The sequence below is a fragment of the Bos grunniens genome, chromosome 11 (assembly GCF_055505025.1).
Source record: "Bos grunniens cultivar Pamir isolate PY7600 chromosome 11, Bosgru_T2T1.0, whole genome shotgun sequence".
NCBI lineage: Eukaryota > Metazoa > Chordata > Mammalia > Artiodactyla > Bovidae > Bos > Bos grunniens.
Window position 1 is genome coordinate 34873083 of NC_141175.1, and position 26458 is coordinate 34899540.

At 47.2% G+C, this 26458-nt stretch overlaps 1 protein-coding gene across 5 annotated transcripts in view; it reads right to left on the minus strand.

Moving 5' to 3' along the window:
• CIB4 (calcium and integrin binding family member 4) overlaps positions 1-26458 on the minus strand; it is a 103867-nt gene that overhangs the window by 62143 nt on the left and 15266 nt on the right. Inside the window, exon 1 of one of the 5 annotated variants that reach the window (XM_086325949.1) lies at positions 17645-21731. The exons of 3 other annotated variants lie outside the window; for them this stretch is intronic. The gene's annotated coding sequence lies outside the window, so the exon portion shown is untranslated. Of the gene's footprint in view, positions 1-17644; positions 21732-26458 lie in introns of those variants that run through there. One more of the 5 variants, XM_086325952.1, reaches the window with a different exon arrangement.

Consider the following 26458-nt stretch of genomic DNA (forward strand, 5'->3'; position numbering starts at 1 on the left):
TCTCTCTCCTCAGCCCCTCACTCGTGTGTCCTGGGATCAGCTCTCAAGTAAACTAACTGCACAAAAATGCTGGTTTCAGTCCCACTTTTAAGGACACCTCGCCAGGACACCCAAGGCATTGTTGGGAACCTCTTGGGACGCTGCCCTGCTACATGAGAAAAAAGGACACTCCAAAGATTCTGCATTCTGACCAGGGAGCCGTCTTGAATTTTTAGTTCTAAATTCCTATAGACAAACCTCAAAGATCACCTCGCTGGTCCCCTTCATTTTACAGTAGACTTGGGGCTGGGCAGGGAACTCTCGCGAGATCCCTTGGGGAGTTGAGGCAGAGTGGGTTCTGGAACCCAGCTCCTTCCCAGGTCTCCTCCCTCCCAACAGGCCTCTAAAAGCCGCTTGCCCGAGGTCATCGAGCTGGTTTAATGAGATCCTATCTGTGGAAATGTCTTGTAAACTGTGAAGCATTATAAAAATGCTATTTGTCATGATTTGTGCCAGACCTGGGATTGGAACCCGAATCTACTGGCTCCCGGGCCAGTGCGTTAAGCCCAGCAATAAGAAGAGGCATTAGACAGTAATTTAGCATTCTTTATTTTTAGAGTCACGCTCTCAGAGACACTTGCTAACTAGAAACCCCATTCCAGCCTCCCTCTCTCTCCCTACACCGCGTTCTGCTTGGTGGCTGGCAGGGTAGGGGTGGCGGGGTGCCGGCGGACTTCTATCTTTTATTCCCTGATTCAAAAAATTATTTACAAATCTTCTAAGATATCTCAGGCACTTTGCTGGTGCTGAGCGTGTGGTGGTGATCAAGACAAATATAGCCCTGGCCTTAAGGAGATTGGCATCTGATGGGGAGGAGCGTAATCAGTAATCGCTTGGTTAACTCTGCAGTTGTTTCCGTGCCGGTGCTGCGAACAGAGTGCAGGACACAGTGACAACGCCTAACCAGTTCTAGGGGTCAGGGAGGCTCCTTTGAGAAGGGGACATTTAGCAGAGACCTGAAGGATGCACAGAAGAGAATCAGACAGGAGACGAGAAGGGTGTCTTCTGGCAGGGGAGCCACCAGGCAGAAAGGATCTCAAGAAGGTGCTGGCAGAGTTGAGAAGGGCTTAAGGGTGGAATGTGTGTCAAGGGCAAGAGTCAGGAAAAGCAAGACTGGAAGAGGGGTTGGGGTTTGAACACACGGGGTGGGTGACTCCATGAGGGTTTATCTTCAAAGCTTTCCTCAGAGCAATGGACGTCATTGAAGGGTGTTATGCCGAGGAATGACATAATCAGATTTTTGTGTTCAAGGGGTCATTCTGCTCCTAGGGTGGCTGGCGAACATGCTGGACGGAGGCCAGCCTGGCTCTGTGGAGGAATGTGAGGAGACTCCTGAGTAACGAGGGAGGGGGGAACAGTGCTGGGACAGGGCAGCAGTGGCGAGAAAGAGCTGGATGAGTTTGTGTGACATTTTCAGGTGGAATCAGCAGCACTGGGGGGGTCGGATGTGGGCGGGGGGTGGGTGCGGATTGCCAGTGGGGACCTTCGGGATTCTGACATAAGCAGCAGGGTAGATGGAGGACACACCCCTTCCCAAGCCTGGGAGCCCCAGTGAAGAACAGATGTTGGGGAAGAACATGACTTTGGATGTCTTGAGTTTCTATGAAGCAGCTTCCTGGAGATGACAAGTGGCAGTTTGGTCCATGGGGCTAAGAGCTTAAAACAGATCTCTGAGCTGGAGACAGACATTTGGAAATGTTCCAGCGTAGGTGATATTCAGATCTTGTGAATGAGATCCTCCTGCGACCACAGTTGTGATGGAGACACATTCTCTGCCCTCAGGGAGCTTATATTATAAAGAAGCGATTAGAGGATGCACTTCTTGTAACGTCAGGATGACTCTTTAGAGACCAGTTCCCTCACCAAGAGTAAGCTGGACAAAATCCAAAAGCTATCTACTTACAGGCAGTTGGGATTTGAAAGGTCAGGATCCTAGAGACTTGGGAGCATATGGAGGTGACATTCGGTGCTACATTTACCCTTAAGGTCTCCCTGGCTCATGAGCAGCATGGGGCCAAGAGACTAAAAACAAGCAGAAAGTGATGGTGAACTGAGTTAGAGAACTTGAGTTAGAGGTTTTGGAGATCTCATAGGGTAAGGAGAAAAATTTGGAGTTCAAAATACCCAGGCAAGTGGGACTTAAGGAGCAAGATGTCTGAGAAAGAGAACAGAAGCACAGTAGGTTAGTTCCCAGTTTCCAGTCCCTCTTCCCAGAAGGCATGTGCCGATTCAGAAGCAGCATCGGCTGGAGCAGGGAAGGCTGAGTGGAAGGCATGACTGAGAGACCAGAAAGCTGAATGGAGTTGGGGCAGTAAGATGGGGCTGGGGAAGTAAACTGGAACTCAAAGGGCCACCCAAGAGGAGGGACTCTAAAACACAACCAGACTCTCAGGGAGAACCCCAGAAGAGTGAAGCGCTAGGAGTCAGAAACAGAGTGAGTCAGAAACAGAGAGCCTTCAAAGTCTGATCACCAGCTTCAAGCCAGCTCATCCCCAGGCTGGATAAAGATGGCCTTCCAATGCTTGAACTGCCTTCCAGAAAGCCGAAGTAAATCCTTTCTGATGAAACATCGGTCAGAGCCAAAAACATATCTCTGGACTTCCCTGGTGGTCCAGTGGTTAAGAATCTGCCTGCCAATGCAGGGAACAGGGGTTTGATCCTTGGTCCGGGAAGATGCCACACGCTGTGGGGTAACTAAACCTGGGCAACACAACTGCTGAAGCCTGTGCTCCAAGCCTATGCTCAGCAACAAGAGAAGCCACTGCAGTGAGAAGCCTGTGCAGCACAGTGAGAGAGCAGCCCCTACTTGCCACAACTAGAGAAAGCCTGCATGTAGCAACAAAGACCCAGCACAGTCCGAAAAAAGAGTATCTCTATAATAGAAACAGACCCACAGGTGATCCAGATAGTGGAGTTATCTGATAGACTTTTAAATAACTGTGATTTAAATGGTCAAGAAAATCGATTACAAGAGGGAGAATTTCACCAGAGAACTGCGATCTATACACCAGAATCAAATGGAAATTAAAGTGGCATGGATAGAATTCAGCAATTAATACCCTCGAAGAACAGCTAACATTTTTTCATTCAGCCAGAAGGAAGGGCACCTCAGGGGCAGGTAAGTGCCCTGTGAAACCTCACAGTTGGCAGCCTGCAAACAGGATGGAGGGCGGGGTGTGGGGCTGGCAGGGCCAGCGGCAGCATTCTGTGCAAAAAATTCAGAGAAGGCCAGTTGGAACCACAGTCTGCTGGAATTTGAATGCTGGATGAAGAAATTTGAATCTTGTTCCGCAAAGAGTGAACAGTAGTTCATTCTGTTTGTGTCTCTGGGTTTACTTTGCCTCCAGGGTCAGTTTAGAAAAAGTAAAAAAAAAAAAAGAAATGATGTAGTTTGCATTTTTAAGTTACTTTTTTTAAACATTAAGAAATCAGTATCTGAACCAATACTTAAAACATTTTTAATTGTTTCTCCATCCACAAAGAGCCTCATCTTTTGGGCTATTTTTGTAACACTCCATAACAAGCCTATATTACAGTTTCGGACTGTAGCATTGAACTTTTAAACAAATTTTGGTATTGAGCAAGACCTTTTTCAGCTGGTTTATTTTGTCCTTCCTTTGCTGACCTTGTAAACTACTTAATTGCGAAATGTGGCTTGTCTCAGAGTGCCTCTTAAACATTGTATTCTTTAAAATAGAGATTTTCCATTGCACGGGAGACCAGGAGCCATATCAACATACTCGCACAACAAAGCCGGGCTCCTCACTTCCACTTACTTAGAGACATATGGTTTTCATCAGCCACTTCTCTCTTCTTGGCAGAAAAGCTGGCAAGGGTTTAAATTTTATTTAGCAAATAGCCCATCCCTCTAACACCAAGCCCCCACTCGCTGTTCTGTCTCTTCCGCTGTCCCACCTGACCCTGCCTCCTTCTCCAGTCCCAAAGTGTGCCCCCAATCTCTTTCCAGGAAGACCCAATCAACTGAATCACCCACCTGCCGGGGCTGGTCAGTGGAGATCTGAAGCAGGAAAACAGCCAGAAGGCCTCTGGGAGTTGGAGAACAAGCTGAGTATGAACGGTCTCTTAGAAGAGGGGGTTCCTGAAATTAGATCAGCGGGCCCAGCTGGGAGCTGTTCCTCACTGATGCAGAGAAGGGGCAGCTGATGAGGACGGCTCAGGGCCTGGAGACCACTGCCATTTGGGGTGTCCTACCCCCACAGTGATCCAGTGGGGAAGCCCAGTGCCACTCCCTTGCCACGGTCTCCCCCACCCTCTACTCCCGCCAGTTCTTACCCTTCTGACATCACTGTGAGGGAGTCTTTGAAACTGGTAGCAAAGTTCGGTGAGTCTTCATTCTCCCTGAGCATCCTTCCCCCGAGGCTGGCTGAGCCTCAATGACATGTATAGGGCCAGAAAGAAGTGCCTGAGTGCTGGTGAGGACGGCCCTAGACTAGACTAGAGGGTTCCCGCCGGCTTAGCACCCTCACCAGTGCCATATTTGTTGCAACAACTGACCATTTCTGCCTCCAAACATACCCTGAATCCATGCACGTTTCTCTACCTATGGAGGCAGAGGCTGTCCCGGCTCCTGGCCTTGGTGGTCTAGGATGTTGGGGTTCTGAGGGGCTGGAGGAAGGCCAGTGTGGCTGGGCCACCATGACGGAGGGAGAGTCACTCAGGATGTGGCTGTAACATTTGGGGGACCAAATTCCATTCAGACTGCTTCCCTCCAGGGTCCAGAAGGCTCTGGAGCTCTGATGTAGACCTGTGAACATTTCTTGAGACTTTGCATCAGCTGGGTGCCCCGGTGGTGAGACTTGCTGGGGCTCACGATTCTTTGGCCATGTAAGGCTGCAGGGGCCCTGGGTTGGAATCGCACACTGTGAAACCCTCAGCCTCATAGAGACAGAGTGACCCAAGTATACAGCAAGGATCCTAGGACTTCTAAGGAGGAGTGAGAATAGGGCCTTCCTATGGTCCCCATGGCTGGTTCTCCAACTTGGAAACAGCAAGGACTGGGAAATAAGGAAACAGGCCTGAGCTGTTTTGAGAAAGCACGTGTATCAGGGTCATAGGATAGGGCTCGGGAGGTGTTGACGAGGGAGGGGTGGAGCCAGAGCAGGGACGATATTTCAAACTAGGCAGGTGGAGCCAATGAAAACATCTCTGGGCTATACTTAAACTTGAGCAGCAGGAAGGCAAAAGCTGTGATTTAAACAACCAACAAAATTATTCCAGCACTTCTGCCTTCCAAGGGGGTGGCATAATTCATATCAAAGGGATGGTGAATCTTTACCTGCCTGCAGAGACTAGCGGAGGAAGGAGTTAAGACTAATAATTTGATTGTGTTGAGGGAAAAGATAATTTTCAAACTGGCCCTTAATGTCTTCTGGGCAGGCAGAGATTGGCCCTGAGGTGGTCTGGGCAGAGGGTTGGGGTGAGCTGCTCCTAGGAGAAATGATGCTGTGGGAGACTGGCTCAGGGTGGGAGGGCAGAGGGGCGGAGGGGGAGTGAGGCTGGAAACATATGGATGCTGTTGGGGTGGGGAAGAGCGAGGGAATATCTGATATTCACCTTGAAGGGGTTTCTGTGAGAAGATGCAACATAGCTCTCCCAGTTGTGTGTGTGCGCACGCATGCCCAGTCGCTCAGTCGCATCCAACTCTTTACAACCCTTTGGATGGTAGCCCCGCAGGCTCCTCAGTTCATGGGGTTTTTCAGGCAAGAATACTGGAGTGGGTTGCCATTTCCTCCTCCAGGAGATCTTCCGACCCAGGGATCGAACCCACGTCTCCCGGTCTCCCGCTTTGCCAGGTGGATTCTTACCACTTGGAGGAAAATGTGTCACAGAGACCCTATGCTAGGGCTACTTTAGGAAAATCAAGGGAAAGTACCTGTGCTTCAGGTTTGTCTTGACACAGGGCAGAGAGAGGAAAACAGCTTCACGGGGCAAAAATAGAAAAAAAAAAAAGAGAAAGAGGGGGAGAGAAAGGAAAGGAGGGAAGAAGCAAGGAAGGAGGGGAATTATAAATAATTCAATAGAAACTGATAAGGGGGGATTGGGAACAAATCCCCTGAAAGTCTTGCAGAAAACCCTGAATTTCCCTCTACTGTGGGTTGAGAGTTTGATCCATTTTCCTTTGGAGAGTAAAGGGCAAGGTGAGGACTTCCTGGTGGTCCAGTGGCTGGAACTCCACACTGTCAATGCAGGGGGCCTATATTGGATTCCTGGTCAGGGAGCTAGATACCACATACCACAACAGTGTTCTCAGACTGCAACTAAAAGCTCCTGCTGCTGCTGCTGCTGCTAAGTCACTTCAGTCGTGTCCGACTCTGTGCGACCCCATAGACGGCAGCCCACCAGGCTCCCCCATCCCTGGGATTCTCCAGGCAAGAACACTGGAGTGGGTTGCCATTTCCTCCTCCAGTACATGAAAGTGAAAAGCGGAAGTGAAGTTGCTCAGTCGTGTCTGACTCTAGCAACCCCATGGACTGCAGCCTACCAGCCTCCTCCATCCATGGGATTTTCCAGGCAAGAGTACTGGAGTGGGGTGCCATTGCCTTCTCCGAAAAGCTCCTGCAGAATACAACAAATATTGAATGTCCTGCAACTAAGACCCAGTGCTGCCAAATAAATGAGTAATTACTTTTTAAAAAGAAGGCCAGGTGACCCCATATGGCCATAGGACTTGGGCACACCCACCATGGTAGACAGAGAGTTTTAATCTTGTGTGTAACTTACTAAGTGATGGGGAAGAAGAAACTGAGCAGGGCCTGGTGAGGGCTCAAGCAGTCTCTAAAGGGCTCTTGAGAAGATCCATCAACTAGGAGTTTAGAATCCAAGCCTGTTCTGTTGAAGGAAGGCCCTTGGCTCACTGTAACCAAGAGGGTTATGGAAACCCTTGTGAGATCTGGAAGGAAGTGGGCTCACTATTCCTTTCTACACACACACACACACACACACACACACACACACACGCACACCCCTTCAGATAATGAAATGGACACATTTAGCCTGTCTCCCTGCACTCTTCCCCTTGATGTTTCTTGAAGTCTCTTTTAAATTATGAATCGGCTCATTAATGGCCAGTTAAGATGACTGAGTGGTTCCATCTATATTTCAGGCAAGCCCGGGATCCTTTTGGCCAATCAGGAGGACACCCTCCTTTCTATTTTCCCTTCCACTTAGAAACTGAAGTCATTCAAGGTGGTGGCTTCTGAGAATTCCCTGTGTGACAGGAAGATGTTTCATTCTTTATAGAAGTAGATGCCTCAAGTCATGAATTGCCATGATCAGGCTCCCCTAAAAGTTCCCCCCAGAACCTGATCCTTGAGTATCAACCTTTTATCTTGATTTCTACAGAGGAGACTTTATCATGTCCTAGACTGTAATACAACCCTGAGAGGGGGGATCCCCAGGGACATTGGTGGGGAGGACACTTCTTCCTTCTAGAGGAGGAAGACCCTGCAGGGAGGGGTCTAGAAACCATCTCAAATGTCAAATGAAGATATTGAGTCTAAGGAAGAGAAAGTCAGGGAGAACACACAACTATCAGTGAGAATTCTCCCTTATGAGCAAGAGAAATGTGGCATATTTGGTTAAATAAGAAAAAAAAAATATTGGTTCATGTGAAAGAGAGGATTGTGTAGGCTCCTAGAAGATGGCAATCAGCTCTGTCCTACTCAAACAGAATAGGTTCCCCCACAGGAAAGAAGGGGTCTGTTACCACAGGAGGATACGAGAGGTACTGGCCAGACAAAATAGCACACAAGTCCACCCCAGCTGACTACAAATTTATGAGATATGCATCTGGGTTTTTTTCTGTATAATGCAACTTTGATCACATCACCATCTTGCTCAATATCCTTCAGTGGCTCACCAGCATCTACAAGATAAAGTCCAATTTCTTCAAATGACTTACAAAGCCCTTCATGCTCTGCCCCTGGTTCCCTGCTCAGCTGCACCTCCTACCACTCTGCCCAGATCTCTCCCCAAGTTACCATTACACCCAGAGCCAGGCAGATATTGGTCCCTCTGCCTAATACATGGGCTAAGCTCTTTCCTAATTCTCTGCTGCTGCTGCTAAGTTGCTCCAGTCATGTCCAACTCTGTGCGACCCCATAGATGGCAGTCTACCAGGCTCCCCCGTCCCTGGGATTCTCCAGGCAAGAACATCGGAGTGGGTTGCCATTTCCTTCTCCAATGCAGAAAAGTGAAAAGTGAAAGTGAAGTCCCTCAGTCATGTCTGACTCTTAGCGACCACATGGACTGCAGCCCACCAGGCTCCTCCATCCATGGGATTTTCCAGGCAAGAGTACTGGAGTGGGGTGCCATTGCTTTCTCCGTTCCTAATTCTCTACATCACAGCAAAACACAAGTCAACAGCATTGCCTGAAATCTTAGGGAGGAAGAGAAGTACATACCGGAAAGCATCCTATCATTGCCCTCAGAATTGACTCTCCTCCCACCCTCAGGCACCTTCTAAGTATCCCTCTTCCTTGGAGTTCAGGTCTAAGCAATGACCCCACCCTCATCCCAGCTCTTGAAAGTAGTTTTTCCCCTCTCACTCCCAGCTAAGAGCTGCCTCCCAAGACCTCTTGTCCTGCCCCAGAATTTGCCTCTTCTATACATTACTGGCAATAGGAATATCAAAACAAAATATCTGCCAGAACACTTTCCAAAAGTCAGAATGGTCAGGTTAATGCAACGCTTTGAGAGGGACGCCAAGTCCCGGGTCTAGGTTGGGCTGCGCCAGGCCCTCCCGGTCGCGTTTCTTTGCACAGTTGCTTTCTCCAGCCCAAGTTGAAGAAGTGAGCACTTTTCTCCCACATTCTTCTCCATCTCAGCTCCTTATCTTGTACAAACAACTGATCCCAGAGTAACACACACCACTTTGCAAGAACACACCAGCTTCAAGCATAGTGTAGTCTGATTCCAAATTAGGAGATGGTGGTGCTCTAAACAAAACAATGCTCAGAGGCAGACTTCTACAAATCATTCAATGTATATTACTAAAGAGTATTAACATTTTAGATTAAGAAATCTCCTTTAGGGCCCCGTAAGTGTGTTCCCATTCTCGCCAAGAATGATAGATTTTTGCTTTGTATTAGCATAACTAAAAGGGCCTACTCAGCTGGGCATTTGAAAACAAAGGAACATCTTCCATAAATCAAATTTAAATCTCCATCCTAAAAGACAGGTAGTTTGCAATCCTAAAATTTCATTTTTTTCCAGTTTAAAAGCAAATCCAACTTATTATAAACTCATTATAAATTATAAAATGTAATTTTATAATTCCAGGACAAAATGTAATTTTATAATTCCAGGACAAAGGACAACAAGGAAAGAGATTTGGTGAAGACTGATTTCAAAGTTTTGTCAAGGGAGCCATATCAAGACATCCAATAAAAACATACAAATGAACAGATGTGGGAATTTCCCAGACCTGCTCCAAACAGTGAAACATTGCATAGTTATTTTAAATTTTATTTTAAAGCACAGCTAAACTCAAAAGCAAAAAAAGAAAATTTCTAGACACCAGAAATGAAACACAAACCTAAAGCCACAGAGCATCAGAAGGGACAAACCCCAAAAAGAGTAGATGGAAGCAATAGTGAAATCACCCCAAGAGAAGCCTTAATAATGCAGGGAGCACTTATAGGACTCTTGTGGAAAATAACCCCTGTTAAAGATGAGCTCACAGACAAAAACTACAAAATTATATGTGAGGAAATCCAGTGCCAAGATGGATATTCCACTGACCCAACAAATGGGTTAATTAACACCAGAGGAACTAAAGACTAAAAAAAATGATCTGAATGGTGACTTAAGAGTTTAGAGTGATAAAGAAAGGCCTATATAATAAGAGTAGAAAATTATGAAATAATGACAAGAGGATTTGCAATATTGGTTATAACTGTGAGTTGTACGTTTCTCTTTGCAGTTGTATTTCAGTTCATGCATTTTGAAGTTTTATGAAGTGCATATACACTTAGAATTACTATGTTCTCTAGGTAAATTAATCCCTTTATCACTATGAAATAACTCCTTTTATCCTTGGAAATAGTCTTTGCTCTGAAATCTACTTTGTCTGATATTAATATAGTCACTCCAGCTTTCTTTTGACTAGTATTAACAGATTTAGGTATATCTTTATCTAACCTTTGGCCACCTCATGCGAAGAGCTGACTCATTGGAAAAGACTCTGATGCTGGGAGGGATTGGGGACAGGAGGAGAAGGGGACGACAGAGGATGAGATGGCTGGATGGCATCACTGACTCGATGGACCTGAGTCTGGGTGAACTCCGGGAGTTGGTGATGGACAGGAAGGCCTGGCGTGCTGCGATTCATGGGGTCGCAAAGAGTCGGACACGACTGAGCGACTGATCTGATCTGATCTGATCTATCTAACCTTTCACTTTTCCAAAAAATCTTTTTATTCATTTATTTATTTTGAGGGGTTGTTCTGGGCCTTTGTTGCTGCACAGGCTTTTTCTCTAGTTGTGGCGAGTGGGCCGCTCTCCAGTTGCGGTGCACGGATTTCTCACTGCGGTAGCTTCTCTTACTGCAGAGCACACGGCTCTAGGGCATGCAAGCTTCAGTGGTTACCACGCATAAGCTCAGTAGCTGAGGCTCCCAGGCTCTAGGGCACAGGGTCAGTAGTTGTGGTGCGTGGGCTTAGTTGCTCTGCCACATGTGGGATCTTCCCAGACCAGGGATTGAACCGGTGTCTCCTGCACTGGCAGACATATTCTTTACCACTACCCCCAGGGAATCCCTAACTTTACACTTTGAACCTATTATGGATATAATTAAAGTGAGTTTCTTAATATCAATTGGGTCATACTTAAAAAAAAAAAATCTCATAATCTATATTTTTAAATTGGGACATTTAGACTATTTACACTTAATGTAAATGTTGTTGATATTGTTGAGTTTAAATCTACTATTTTGCTACTTGAGTTCTATGTGTTCTGTCTGTTCTTTGTTCTCAATTTCCACTTTTTTGAGCTACTTACTGTGTTTTGTGATTCCATTTTATCATAGATCTACTTTATTCATAGGATATTATGTGCTATTCATTTTACCATAGGTCTACCTCCTTCTTTTTAACTCCGGTGTAATATTCCATAATGTGGATGTATCATAGCTTATTTAACTATTAATAGGAATTTAAATATTTTTTCAATTTTTAAATATTACAAAAAGTTCTGTTAATTAACATTTTTATGTATGTCTCTTTGTGCTTTGAGTATCTCTGTATAATCAAGTTCAGAAGTATAATTTATAGGTCAAAGGATATGTATTTTTTCATTTTGATGGAGTCTGTCAATTTGCCCTCCAAAAAATCTGTATCAATTTGTTCCACCAACAAAGAATAATTGCTCACCTCCTTGGCAACCCTAGATAGAATTTTATTTTATTATTTTTAGTCATTCTATTGGAGGATGTTGTCAGTTATTATTATTTTAAATTTCCATGTCTCTGTTTTTTTATAATATTAAACATATTGACATCTATTCATTGGACATATGTACTTCTTCTGTGAATTGTGTATTGTTATCGTCAGAGTTGTGTTCCCTCGCCCCCCACCCCCTGCACCTGCAAATTCATATGTTGAAATCCAAACCGCTAGCATCTCAGATGTGACTATATTTGGAGACAGCGCCTTCAAAGAAATAAGGTAAGATGAGGTCATTATAGGAAGAGATTAGGACACAGACTTGCGTGTGCTCAGAAGGATCATGTGAGGACACATAAAGAAGGCAGCCATCTGCAAGTGCAAGGAAGAGGTTTCAGAAGAAATCAAACTTGCCAACATCTTGATCTTGGACTTCTAGCCTCTTGAACTGCAAGAAAATAAATTTCTGCTGTTTAAGCCACCCCATATGTGATAATTTCTTATGGCAGAGCTAGCAACATACACATAATCGTGTGACTATGAATACATGTGAATATACACATATTCATATATCTTGCCCATTATTCTCTTGAGCAATGTATCTTCTTATTGCTTTATAAGAGTTCATTATATATTTATTTTATTATGTATATAAATATATACATACACACATATATGTAAAATAGCCTTTTGTCTAGAGTGACCACATAATGTATCACTCAAGCCAAGAAGACACCTTGAGACTAACAAATGCTAAAGCAGATGGGACACCATGACAGCAGGTATAAACAGAGCCAAAGTTTTTAACTGTAAAAGCCATCCTGAGAAAACTAGAGTGTTTGGCCACCATACTATGATCTGTTATATTTACTGCCAAGTATATTTCTCCAAGTATATTCATTACTTTTAAAATTTTAATAGACTTTATTTTTAGAGCAGTTTTAGGTTTGCAGAAAATTTGAGCAGAAAGGCTCCCTATTTATTAACATCTTGCATTAGTATGGTAATTTGTGACACTTTATGAACCAATATCAATACATTTAATAACTAAAATGAATAGTTTACATTAGGGTTGGCTCTCTGTGTTGCATAGTTCTATGGGTTTTGACAAATACATAAGTCATGCATCCAACATTACAGTACCATACAGAAGAGTTTCACTGCCCTAAAAATGCTCTGCACTCCATCTATTAATCCTTCCCTTCCTCCCTCAGAACTTCTGACAATCACCGATTTTTTTTACTGTCTCTATAATTTTGCCCTTTTCAGAATATCATACAGTTGGAATCATATAGTATATAGCTTCTTCCAGTTAACGATACGCATTTAAGACTCTTCCATGTCCTTTCATGACTTGATAGCTTCTTTCTTTTTATTACTGGATAATATTCTATTGTAAGGATGTACCCTAGTTTGTTTATCCACTCACTTATTGAAAGATACTAATATCAGGGTTTGTTTCCAGTTACTGAGTTAATGAACAAAGCTGCTTTAAAGGTTTATGTGCAGGTTTTTGCGGTTTTGAACTCATTTGGGTAAATACCTAGGATTGGGATGGATGAATTGTACAATAGCCTATGTTTAGCTTTGCAAGAGACCACCAAACTGTCTTCCAAAATGACTGCCCCACCTTGCATTCCCACCATCAGTGAATGGGAGTTCCCACGTCTCCACATTCTCGCTAGCATTTGATGTTGTCAGTGCTTTGGATTTTAGTTTTAGAAAAAGTCTGAAGCTTTTTCTACCCAACCTTCTTTCCTTCTTCCTTTCCTTTCGCAGATGTCACATCTAAATTATACTCTGAAGGTTTTCCCTACATTCCTGCTCCTTTTCCGCTTTATCTTTTACATGCATTGTCCTAACAAATTCCCTGGCCTTCTAACTCTATCTTGATGTCTACTTCCTAAAAGATCTAAGCAGATACAGCTCACATGAAACTTTGAGACACCTAGAGAAAAAGGCAGCACAGCCTCCGTTTTACTAGCACAGATCCTGGCAGAGATGGTGTAGTTTTAGAATAGCATCCATGGCAAAAACTTACTACTATCTGACAGCTTCCAGACTGCAGCAATGACATCTCTTCAGTGGCTCACTTCTGCACTGACTTTGGAAGTTATTCTGGTAAGCTCATCCTAAAGTCTTTTCCTCCAACACTCCTTACATTTCTGGCAGCTATACATAGATTCCATAAATATCTTTCTGATTTAGAATAGTAAAATGAATTCTCTTTTCAGAAAGTAAAACCAAACCCAATATACTATCTAATTTAATTTCTTCCAAAGTGGGTGATCTATCGTCTCAAAACCATTCTTGAATACTCAGTCTTTTCCTAATGATTTAAAATGCTCTTTTCTCATACACTAGATTTCCATGCATCTATTTCTTTACTCTCTTCCATTGATTAGATTATCTGTTCACATAGCAGTATCCCTCTGAATTGACCATTTTATCAACGTCAGTCACTCAGTCGTGTCTGACTCTTTGTAACCCCATGGACTGTAGCCCACCAAGCTCTTCTGTCCATGGAATTTCCCAGGCAAGAATACTGGAGTCGGTTGCCATTTCCTTCTCCAGGGGGTCTTCCTGACCCAAGGATCAAATCCGGGTCTCACTTTATAACAAATGTTTATATGTGGAAGAGCTTTTTCCTTCTTGTTCTTACTGTGTCAAAATTCACCAGGCTATTCTTATTCATTTTTCCTCCTTCTAGTTGACTTTTAGAACTTGCTTGTAAATTTCCATTTTTAAAACCTTATTAAGTTTTTATTGGGATTTCCCTGAATTTATAGATTAATTTGGAAAGAATTTATGTCTCTACAATATTGGATCTTCACCAGGATTCATTTGTATTGGGGACTAGCTAAATGGCTTGGGAGTGGGCCTAAAACTTGAAGGCTCAGGCTGTATCAGATAATTAACTGAGTAGCTCATAGGTATCTTAGAAAGAGCAAGAAAAGTATTTCAGAATGGTGGGAAAGCAAGACAGGCCACCTGGAGTTAAGGAGTGGTTTGACGATGATATATTAAAGGATAAATAACTATCTCATATGTAAAGGGAAGTACTTTAGGCCATATACTTGGCTGAGGGAGGGACTCTGGAGACATTAAATTCTTCCATGTGCTGATATAAAGGCCCCCAAATCCTGGATGGCATCAAGATGGGACCAAAGGGGAAACAACACTGAGGATTCCGGAGAACTTGAAGCCAGGGGACAATGGAGGAAAGGTCCTGTTTCTGGTTTCTTGGAGACCAGGATAATGGATGGTTCTTCTGTATCAGGCAGATAACATGGAAGAACAAGGTGGGCCTGGTAAGGGAAGACAGTCTTCTCGGAGAGTCAGGAAAAGAAGAACAGCCTTGGAAGAGACTGGATATGGGCTGGATCAAGGTTTACAGAGTTGAGACATCCCTGTGCAAGATTCATCTGCAGTGGTGACCACAGATGAGTCCTGTGTCCAATTGGCAAGAGTAGAAACTCCTACTCTTCTTGATTTCAATGGCTTGCATGTATATTATTATTACTGAGTTACTGAAAGCAGAGAAAGAGGATTCATGGGTGTTATATCTCCTTCTCAGAACCAGAGTTTCAAGCCCTGGCTGATGGGAGAGAAAGTGTCAGAGAAGGCAAAGTGCTAATCTGACACCTGCTCAGAGGTCTTCTACTGGAATGTTCTCCAGAAGTCTTCCAGACTGAGCCACAGGCTTCTGGAGCAATTTGGGTCCCTGGGGTCCCTGCAGCTGATGCTGAGCTCCAAAATGGACCTTTCCTCTTCTACCGTTTTATTAAAAAAAAAAATCACATCTGGATAATCCTTCAGAGTTTATATTCATTATCTCATTTGGCCTCCTAAAGACACGATAATTTAGACGTAGTTACAACTACTGATTGGCAGACTCAGCCTTAGAGAGATTATTTGACTCACCAGAGGGCACAAAGCTACTAAGTGACAGAGCCATTTACTTATTCAGCAAATATTTTCTGAGGCCCTACTGTGTGTCCAACATTCTGGAGACCCAGAGCTGAAAAAAACCTTTCCAAGTTGTCAGGGAGGTCCCAGCCTAGTGGGCAGACAGGCTTGTGAACAGGCAAATTTCCGTGATGCTGGGAAAGATTGAGGGTAAGAGTAGAAGGGGGCGACAGAGGTTGAGACGGTTGGGTGGCATCACTGACTCAGTGGCTATGAGTTTGAGCAAACTCCAGGAGATAGTGAAGGACAGGGAGGCCTGGCGTGCTGCAGTCCATGGGGTCGCAAAGAGTCTGGCACTACTTAGCGACTGAACAATTGCCTCACTGGTGGTCATGACCATTACAGAGGTTACACAGAAGCAAGCCCCCAAGAAGTCCTGCGAGAGTCTTCACAGACATAGAGGCAGCATTTGAGCTGAGACTTGAAGAATGACTAAGAATTTTCCAGGGAGAGCAGTGGAGAGGTTGTGTTTTAGGAAGGAACAGCAGGGGCAGAGAGGCCCAGCATGAGAGGACGGGGAAGGCACGGGAAAAGCGCAGCTTGCTGTGGATCACAGAATCGCACGGCAGCAAGGCGCGGTGGAGCGGGTCTAGAGGCAGGGCGTTCATTCCATGGCTAATGTGTGCACCAGACACTACCCCAGCAAAGCACATACTAACCCACGGCGTCGTCCCCTGGTCTAGGCTGCGACCCCTCCCGGCAGAGTTCACACCCTGAGCCCCGTGGGATCAGGCTGAGGCTACCCCTGTCGGACTTCGTTTGTGTCCTCCCTTCCCCACCGCCACACACTCTGAGACCACACTTTTGACAAATCCTCTTTTCCTGGGGATTGCACCTAGGGAGCCACCCCAAACACCTGCTTTATTATTTTCAGTCACTTATAAGAACCTGACACCATGCTATGTATTTTTCACAGTCCATCCCCTTCCACTAGAATATAGGCTCCACGAGGGCAGGGACCTGACCCATCTGATTCCCTGTGGTTTCTCATGCCTGGAAGGGTGCCTGGCATATAGTAGGTACCCAGAATATCCCTTGCTGAATAAATGATCTCAGTGAATTCTCACAATTACCCTGTGAGGTGAAAATTATCATCCTGTTTTACAAATGAGGAGACTTGCCTAAGTGACACAGTTCACAGCATAGCCAAGGATTCTGAACTCTGCCTGTGCGACTCCAGACCAAAGCTTACACTGTAAATCCAAGCTCGTGTTTACAATCTCCAGGACATTCCAGGCTATTTCCTACCTCTTCAGTGCTACTGAAGCTGCTTTTTTTTTTTTTTTGCAAAGAAATGTCCTTTCTCACCCCCCCACACCCTTCCTCCACAAACACAATTGATCTACGCAGTGCCCCTCGAGCTGCTTTGGCCTCTGGACAGCTTCCATCAGGTGGCTCGTCCTCATGTTTGTTTCTGCTTTTTCTTCTGTGCAGTTCTTTAGGGTAAGACCTTGCCACATTCATCTCTGCTTCCCTAGCACCAAGTGGGGTCCTTGCAGAAGGCTAGCAATCTGTGAATATTTGTTAAATGAAAAGAAGGTAAGGGAGGGAGGGAAGGAGGAAGCAAGAGGGAGGGAGGAAGGGAGAGATGGAAAGAGGAAGGAGGATGTGACCAGGGCAGTGGGGATTTCAGAGCCAGGTCCAGCCCTGGTCCATTAACACCAGCACTGTGCTGCACACAGAGGCCAGAGGTCTGCCTGCCTCTGGGAGTCTCTGGTTCTTCACTGTTTGCTGATTGGCAAAATGTCAGCATGCACAGGACAGTTTCACATAACTTGATGTTAAAGGCAGAACAAATCACATTATTTGTACATGCCCTCTCCCCAGAATGGATACATGGTCGTCTCCCTAACAGCCATCCCATCCCCTTCATACTGGGCATCAGCCGTGCTGTCTGGCTAGGACAATTCCACCCAGGCTCAGGGGTCTACAGGCAGTTGGGTCCAGTGGAGAGAGATGTAGATGGGGAATCCAGAGATCTGGGAGCCCAATTCCATCTGGGCCAAAATTGGCAAAGTGACCCTGGGAAGGTCCTTCCCTTCTCCGGGCCTCTGTTTCCTTGTCTGTGACATGAGGGACCTGAACTGTCTATAGGTGGTCTCTAACTTTCCTTCTGGCTCTAGAATCCCCGTATTTCTAAGACTCTAAATTGCCCAGTGCAGTAAGGCAGTCAAGGGTAGTGGCCAGGGCCCAGGATGAGGAGCGTAGATATCTGGGTTCAGAACCAGGCTCACCTCTTAGGATCTCTGTGCTCAGTCCCTAAGGGCCTCAGTGTCTTCAGCGATATGATGGAAGAAAATTCCTCTTGCCCAAATTACTCTCCTGAGTGAATAAAGGGATCAAACATGATAAGGATGAAGAAAAGATAAGACATTTACTGTTGCTGATCATTTGTATTGGCTCCAATCCAGACATGGTGGTAAGAACTTGACAGACTTTATCTGATTCACTCTTCAGTCCTATAGGGTAAGGATTGTCCCCAGGGATAATCTGGGACATGCTAACCACCAGCCCTCTGGGGAGCAAAGCCCTGACTTGCAGGTTTGCTCATTTCTTTGGTGTAAATTGGGCTTCCCTGATGGCTCAGACGGTAAAGAAGCTGCTGGTAATACAGGAGATGTGGGGTTTGATCCCTGGGTTGGGAAGATACCTTGGAGAAGGGAATGGCTACCCACTCCAGTATTCTTGCCTGGAGGATTCCCTGGAGAGAGGAGCCTGGTGGGCTACAGTCCATGGAATTGCAAGGAGTTAGACACGACTGAGCAACTGACTTTTTGGTGTCAATATTCTGCTGTGGCCCATTTCAAGCTAACCAGCTTCATACGACTGAATGAGAAATTGAAAAATACACACAGTTGGCTTTTGAGAGGGAGAATGAGCCAGCTCCAGTGCATCTCTGATTACTTCTGCTTTATTTATGAGAAAACTGAGCTTTGGCAACATGGCCCCGTTCACACAGTCAGTACTAGTGGGGGCGGGATGGGAACCTAGACCTGATCGTTAAACACTCAGGTCCCTTCCCCCGCGCAACACTGGCCCTCTGTGGGCTAGGGGGCACCATCTGTGCTCGTGGACAGACTGGACCTAGAAGATGTCAGTTTGGAAACTGGCTTGACCATTTTCTAGCTGTGAGACCTGGCAGCCCTCAGCTTCTTTTAACCTAACCTTCTTTTAGCCTCAGTTCCTCATCTGTTAAATGGAAGAAAACCCACAGTGCACAAGTTTTCTTGGTGGCTCAAATCAACACTGTCATGCTTTGTGACAAATAACTCAGTCTCAAAGCAAAAGTGACCAGCCCCCCAGAGGGGGGCCGATGGGGAGTTGCTGCTGGTCCAGGGGGCCTACCTGCTCTGAGGACACTGCTTCCCGAAGACTTTGGGACGCTCATCCTCTTTTTGTAGCCAGAGGGTCTATAGCCAAAGGCAGGTGGAATCACCCTCCATCCTAGGCAGATGCCCGCTTAACTTCTAACAGGCTCGGCTCCCTCAACCTCCTAACTCCTAACATTCCAGCGCCAGCCCCTCCCTCCTGCCGCTCCTGGGAGCTCAAGCCGGGCAGAAACCAGAACCCTGTTCAGAGCTGCTGGAATCCCACGCCTCATAAATCAGGATGCACCCTGAGCTGTGGGACCAAAGGAGTGCTCTGGAAAAGTGAGTGAATCCTCTGGTGATCATTTCCAAAAACCATCCCACACCCCACTGAGGACTGACCCCTCCCCAGGGTTAACCTACCTTCCAAACCACCCCCACTACAGATATTTGGGCTCACACCTCCTTCTTTTAATATCCAAGCAGCGCAGGATGGAAAGAGCCCTGAGGCAGGGTTCAGACTCCTGGAAACCATGCCCTGCTCTGTGGCGTGACTCAGAAGGGAAGTTAGCTGAGCTCTCAGAACCTGCCCTCACTTGGCCTGGCTGACCTGGAAAGAGGGAGCAGAAGGTCTGTGATCACCTTTGTAAGAGGCAGACATTGTCTCTCTGTGCAGACCCAGTCTGTGCCCAAATCATGTGCATTTACACACACACACACACACACACACATATATGTGTGCACACTCCCGACTATCCCCATCACGGAGCATCCTTGGACTTCAGAGATGCACATTGTCATGTTGACTCTGTTCTCCCAAGAGGCAAGAAAGAGATTTCCAGGTGACCCAAATCCCTGGGTGCATACCTGCTAAGTCACTTCAGTCATGTCCAACTCTGCGATCCTATACACTGTAGCTCACCAGGCTCCTCTGTCCATGGGATTCTCCAGGCAAGAATACTGGAGTGGGTTGCCATGCCCTTCTCTAGGAGATCTTCCCAACCCAGAGATCAAACCCAGGTCTCCTGCATCTTCTGCATTTCAGGCAGATTCTTTACCCACTGAGACACCTGGGAAGCCCGATCCAAATCCCTCAGTCAATTCAGTCGCTCAGTCATGTCCAACTCTTTGCGACTCCATGGACTGCAGCACGCCAGGCTTCCCTGTCCATCACCAACTCCTGGAGTTTACTCAAATTCATGTCCATTGAGTCAGTGATGCCATCCAACCATCTCATCCTCTGTCGTCCCCTTCTCCTCCTGCCTTCAATCTTTCCCAGTATCAAGGTCTTTTCCAATGAGTCAGTTCTTTGCATCAGGTGGGCAAAGTATTAGAACTTCAGCTTCAGCATCAGTCCTTTCAGTGAATATTCAGGACTGATTTCCTTTAGGATGGACTGGTTGGATCTCCTTGCAGTCCAAGAGACTCTCAAGAGTCTTCTCCAACACCACAGTTCAAAAGCATCAATTCTTCGGTGCTCAGCTTTCTTTATAGTCTAACTCTCACATCCGTACATGACTACTGGGAAAATCATAGCTTTGACTAGATGGACCTTTGCTGGCAGAGTAATGTCCCTGCTTTTCAATATGCTGTCTAGGTTGGTCATAGCTTTTCTTTCAAGGAGCAAGCAAGGATTTTCTTCCAAATCCCTGGGAGCTCCTGTAAAGAATCAGAAGGAAAAAAACACAAGCTGGAAACTGTGAGGAAACAAAACACAAGAGAAGGGATTTCCTGAGTGGAAGGGGTTCTGAAACTGACCTGGGGTTGGGAGGTGGGGGTGGTATGTGCAGACAGCTTCCCTGGAGTGAGTCCCTGGCAGCCCCTGCAGCTGGGACCTCAGGGAAGGCAGGTGTGACCCGGGGCTGAGGGGCTGACTTGGGATCTGAGAAAGAGACCACTCCTTCTGAGTGACCAGGGGGCTCAGAGAAAGAACTCTGGCCTTAGACAGAAGGATGGAGGAAAGGAAGGGAGGGGTAGGCCAGGATGAGGACAGGAAACCCTCTCCAGTGAGCTAGTACAATCAGCCAGGCAGAGGGAGCTGTCGTCTGGGCCAGGGTTGTCCTTGCCCCAGCTTGTCTGCAGTGTCATTCCAGCACTTTCCTTTAAGTAAGTGCCTAAGGGATGGTCTGGGCCAAGACAGGTTGGGCATGGGCAGAGTTCAGAAGCAGTGGTGTCTTTGGGTGGAAATTTGTCACATTTTCTTGGCACCCAAGGGAGAGGTAAAAGGCACTGAGAGGGATTCTCTCTGTGGGAATCTGAGTTAAGAAGAGGTAATTCAAGGGGATGGGATGGTGGGGTCCAGTAGGCCAAGCAGCACTGATCAAGGGACCTCCCAATGGCATGACCCTACTGAATTGACCATTATGCCAGTCTAGGACTTGTCAGGCTCTTAGAACTGATCCAAACCATGGGCTCAACTTGCCAATCAAACTCCCAAGAGTCAGGACCTGCAGGTCAGCCTTGGCCAATGTGTTCAGTGTGGTCTGACCCCTAGACACATGAGGCTGGGTATGTGGGCTGTGTGTGAGGTCAGAGGGCCACACCATCCTGGCCGTGATGCTGCCCAGAGACCTTCCCAGGCCACACTAGAGCATGAGGCCTTGTCCCTGGAGTGTCTCCATATTCAGGGACTCTCCCCCAAATGGTGTTGGACAACATTGTCCCTATGGCTCAGGGCTCCTCTTAGCCTCTTCTGGGTCTACCACCTCCACCCCTCTGCCCCCAGTTTGTGAGTAGGGTGGGTCCATTTCATGACACTCGCCTGAGCCTGCCTCCCAGGGATCACCCTGAGGCCTCAGTGGGCGCTCAGAGTGCTGGCAAAGTGAGAGGTCCCATAGCCCCAGACCATGGCTTGGCCAACTTCCTGGGATGGTGATCTTAAGGGTGGAGGCAGCTTCTGAGAGCTGCCCCCAGGTCCTGCCCTTGATAGGGAACTTGGCCTCTCCCAAGGCAGATGTGGGATCTCCGAGAGAAGGTAGGCCTCTGCCAAGGCTTTTGGAGACCCTGCAGACTGCCCTGTCCAGCCCCACACACCCAGACAAGGGCTCTGAGGCTTAGATTGAGTCACAGAGATGGGCTCATGGCAGACGGTGGCCAAACCCAGGCCTCCCGCTGCTCGTTCTTCCTATCACAGCTCCCAGGACCGCTCCCCAGCCCCTGCTCAGATATGAAGACACAAGAAGCTTTCCTGGGCCTGAGTGAGGACCCGTGCCCCTCCCCACTCCCCAGGATGAGCGTTGGTGGGGGGCAGGGTGAACTTCTACCAGGGCAGGAAAACTGCTGTCTAAACACACCGCCGTGGGGCCTGTGTGTCTGGCTCGCTGGCTGTCACCCGGGCCAGGTGGGCCTCTGATACACAGCAGGAATTTTCCATTCGCGCATCCTCTGGCTGGTTGGGATCCAAGGCATTTTCAAGCCTTTGTTTTTCATTCCCGTTGTCTCCCCTGCCCCACGAAGATGCATCCTGGGGTCCAGAACCTGAGCCCCTAAACCCTCAGGAAGGCTTCAGTGAGACTCACCCAGGAGCCACCTGTTAGGGCCTAGAATCCAGAATGATCAAATGTAGGAGCAGATAAAGTGCTTTTTAAAAATCTACATGGATGATGAAATTAAAACTCCAAAAGAAGGGTGACCTGGCCAAGATCATTCTACCATTAAGCCGTAACCAAGATCAAACACAGTTTTGTCTAACCCTGACACTCTTATACTTCCAAAGCCCCAGGTTTCCAAGGTGAAGAGCCAAGGTCAGTGAGAGATACTCTAAGCCACGTGAATGAGCTCCAAATGTGAAGCTGCACACAGGAGTGGAGCCATCCACATGCAGAAAACTGTGGATCACAGAAGTCTCCAGAACGGACACCTGAGTTGCCAAGGACACATGCTTCCCTTCACTCCTTTTCCAGCCTGGCAGCAGCAGCTCCAAAATCTCTTCCCCAAAGGTAAGGCCAGTGAGTGGTGGCCTCTCTCTGCAAGGGCCTGTGAAGCCCATCCTGCAGCATGGTGGTGGGGTATTTCCTGGGTTGGGGCAGACTTGGCCGTGTATCCAGGGCATTCCGTGGGCCTTGACCTAGTGGACATGTGGGGATACAGCGAACGTGCAGGGAGGCTGGGCCAGCATGTTGGAGACCAGCCATGTTTGAGCCTGAATCTGGAGAGACCTTTGTCGAACAGTGCAGGGGTTCCAGGGGGCTGCCACAGGTGGAGGTGTGTCCCTAGGGCAGTGTGCCTGGGGGTCAGAGAAGTATTGTGTCTGCAGGGCAGGTTCACATCCAAGAGGAAAAGACTGACTCTGTGGTGAATGGCATTCTGCAAGCTCCTTGCTGGACGCTGGGATGTGTCCGAGAGTCACAACTAACTCCCCAGAGAGTGGGTCCTCACGAAGCTGGACCTCAACCAGGTGTGGCCACAAGCAATCCTCCAACCTCCATGAAACATGTAGAATGAGGCCCCCAGTTATCAACTCAGCATTTCCCAAAGAAGTAAGTTCTATGAGACAGAATCAAAGGGAGTTAGAAAAAAAAAGTTTCCATAGTCAAATAAGTTTGGGAAATCAGGTTAAATCAATCCTGCTTCTTCAAACATATTACAAGTTTCCTGCACATATCCTAGAGCAGTTGTTCTCAGCCGGGGGCAAATTCATTCCCCAGGGGACCTATGACAATGTATTTAGATGCTTTTAGCTGTCACCACTGGAGGGATGCTACTGGCATCTAGTGAGTAGAGGCCTGGATGCTGCTCAACATCCTGCAATGCCCAGGAAAGCCCACCACAAGGAAGTGCCCAGTCCAAATGTCAATCGTATTAAGAATGGCAGACCCTGCAGAGCACAGCACACTCCTGAGGTAGGTGGCTAGGGCCCACAGTGTAGAGAACAGTGGTCATTTTGGACCAATCAGCATCTGCCCTCCCTTCCTATGTTCGAGGATTCCCCCTGCGTGCTCAAGCAGAGGCTGCTTCCCAGTACAGAAGCAGAAAGTGAAATATGGAACTCACAGCACCCCAGCCTCTCGAGCTACGGTGCAGGCACGTGACCTCACTCCACCCCTAGACCGTGATGCCAGGAAGCAGGGACTGTGCAGATGCCTCTCTGATGGGGGTGATGGCAGCAGTGGTGGCAGCAGTTACAATCTGTTCCCAGAGGCTACAGTGATGGCAGTTCTAGAAGCAGCTTCCAGTGTTGGTAGAGCCGGTGGCACAAGCTGCAGTATAAAGCACAAGTTTGGCATCAGCAACCATGGGGTCTTCCTGGGGCCAGTGCTACAATATGACTTTGGGCATTGTTCCTGGCTGCTCTGCCTCCGACCTTGGTTTTCTGACCCCACAGGAGATTCTGTGAGCTACCCAAGATTCTTAGAAGAAATCCCATTTAAGCTTAAATTAGCAGAGTTAGCATCTGAAGCTTGCAAACAAGAACTAACTCTGAATGATGCTCAGAATTTCCCAAATGTGTTGGAGCACAGGATTTTTCTTTTGCAAAACATCTCAAGACACCATTGTTCTATGAGCATCCTTTGAGGAACACTGGCCAAAAGGACTGTCTAACAGGGATTCACATAACCTCTGCTCCAGCCAGAACCAGACCACTTCAGTGGCCCAGCCCTACCCAAGGCCCTTGAGGACACTCAGCGCCTCTCTCCCGGTCCTCGCTGAGTCAGGGCTAGCCCACATCTACCCTCCTCCCCCGTGACAGCAAGAGTTGAGAATAACCACAGCTGGCTGCAGCCTCAAGAATCAGAACACAACCAAGGTTTGGAAATGATTGGGCTTGCCGGAAGGTGGAAGGAACTGAAATGTGGATACGAAAACTGTTGCTTGGTTGGGCTGTTGGTGTAGGCAGGTCGGAAGTATATTTAAAAAGAAATTGAGGTTTTGAGAATCTGTGGCATCAGTAGGGAAAAGAGAAAACCTTTAGTGGAGGTCAGAGTTAGAGAAGAGAAGAGTGAAGCTATTTTAGGAAATGTTCTGCCTGGACCTCATAGAAGGTTCTAAGCTGAGTTTAAAGAGAGTGATTTTAGACTCAGTTGGACTCATTCATTTACTGTGGAGCCCAGACACTGAGCAGTGTTGAATCAAACAGACACTAGGCCTGTCCCTGCCCTCCTGGCATTTATGGCCCAGTGAGGAAGGTAGACATCTGATGCTTTAGGTACAACCGGTCTTTTCATTATGATGATGTTTTGTCATTGGAAGGAAAGGGGAACAGAGGACCACAGCAGAAGGGATGTAACCTCCCTGGGGTCAAGGAGGACTTCCTGGAGGCAGGACCATCAGAAGAGCAGGTGTGTGCACCAGGTGGACACAGGGGTCAACCTGGGCGGAGACAGAGTTCACGTGGAGCCATGGAGGAAGCAGCATGACAGGATGGGATATGAAAGAGGCTCCCAAAGCCCAGAGTGGCAGGACTGCCAGGCCAGCCTGGAGGTTAGGAGTGCGGATCCACAAGAGCCCCCTGCAGGCCATGCCGAGGAGCCAGCTCTTCATCATAAAAGCAATGGGAACCATTCTCTAGTTCATCCTAGAGCCACGTGACACATGCCGAGGGGAACCTAAAATTAGAAAAAAATGTGGCTTCTCCAGCGGATGAGGCTGATGAAAGGAACCAGGCCTCAGATGGGTGTGAGCACCCAGGTAAACTAAAAAGAGGAAGCGGAAAGGGAAGGAATCCGCTTGGAGAAGCACCAACCATGTTCTCAGATCACGTGCTGGGTGTTTTACAGGTGACTTTGCATTTATAGCAGAGCTGAAGTAACCATAAAAGCTGCTCTGGCCCCACACAGAACCAAAGTGCATGCTTCCCCTCCCCCGCCCTGCCTGTGCTTGCTATTCAGGCCTGAAAGCTATCTGAGAAATCCTGGGAGAAACATGCAGGGCCCTTGAGAAGCTGAGGGCGGGGTGGGGTGAGGGTGGAGGGGGCAACCTACACTGCCAGGCAGAGCCAGAGAGTGAGCTGGTAAGGAATCTGAGAAACCTGGCTGGTCCAAGCATCCCTTTTACAGATGAGAATCTGAGGTTCAGCAGCAGAGCTGGAAATAAAGCCCAATATCTGCGACTCCTTGTCCAGGGCTCTCTGCTATTCCAGGTGTGTGTGTGCGTGTGTGCATGTGCACACACATATACCTGGGTACGCACAGGGCTGAGATGAGGTCATCTGTCTCTCCATCCATCCATAATCCAGGCTGGCCATGATGCCGGCATGAATCAACATGTTTACAGAAATGAAAAAACCGCTTAGGAGAGAAATTAATCTCTATATGGAGGGGGGTGTCCAATTTCAAAAGGTTAATATCTTGATTTTTTTTAATCCCCTTTCTGTTTTCTCAAAGAGGATTTGGTGTTCTCAGACCCAGCTGGGAGCTTAAGAAAACAGAACAGTGTTTCTCTGCCTGTTGCCTTTCTCTGCAGCTCTCGCCAGACCTGAGGACAAGAAAGCTTGGAGCCTGACCTTGGCTCAGGCCAGCTCTGTGCCGTGTTTCCCTCTCCATACAGGGGTGTCGGGCTTCCCTTTCTGCAGCCCTCTCCCAATCTTTTGGAGACTGGTCCAGCCTGGGAGTGAAAGGGCTCAGATACAGGAGATAAGAAGTGGGACTTATTGTTGAAGGAGTTCAGGAGAACTGACCTGGCAGCTGAGGACAATGACAGGCCCTGGGGGAGACTTTACAGGTGTGTGCAGAGAGAGAAGGAAGATGTACAGATAGTACTGTGTTGTGGGGGGCCACCCAGGAGTCCCACTTCCCCCACTTA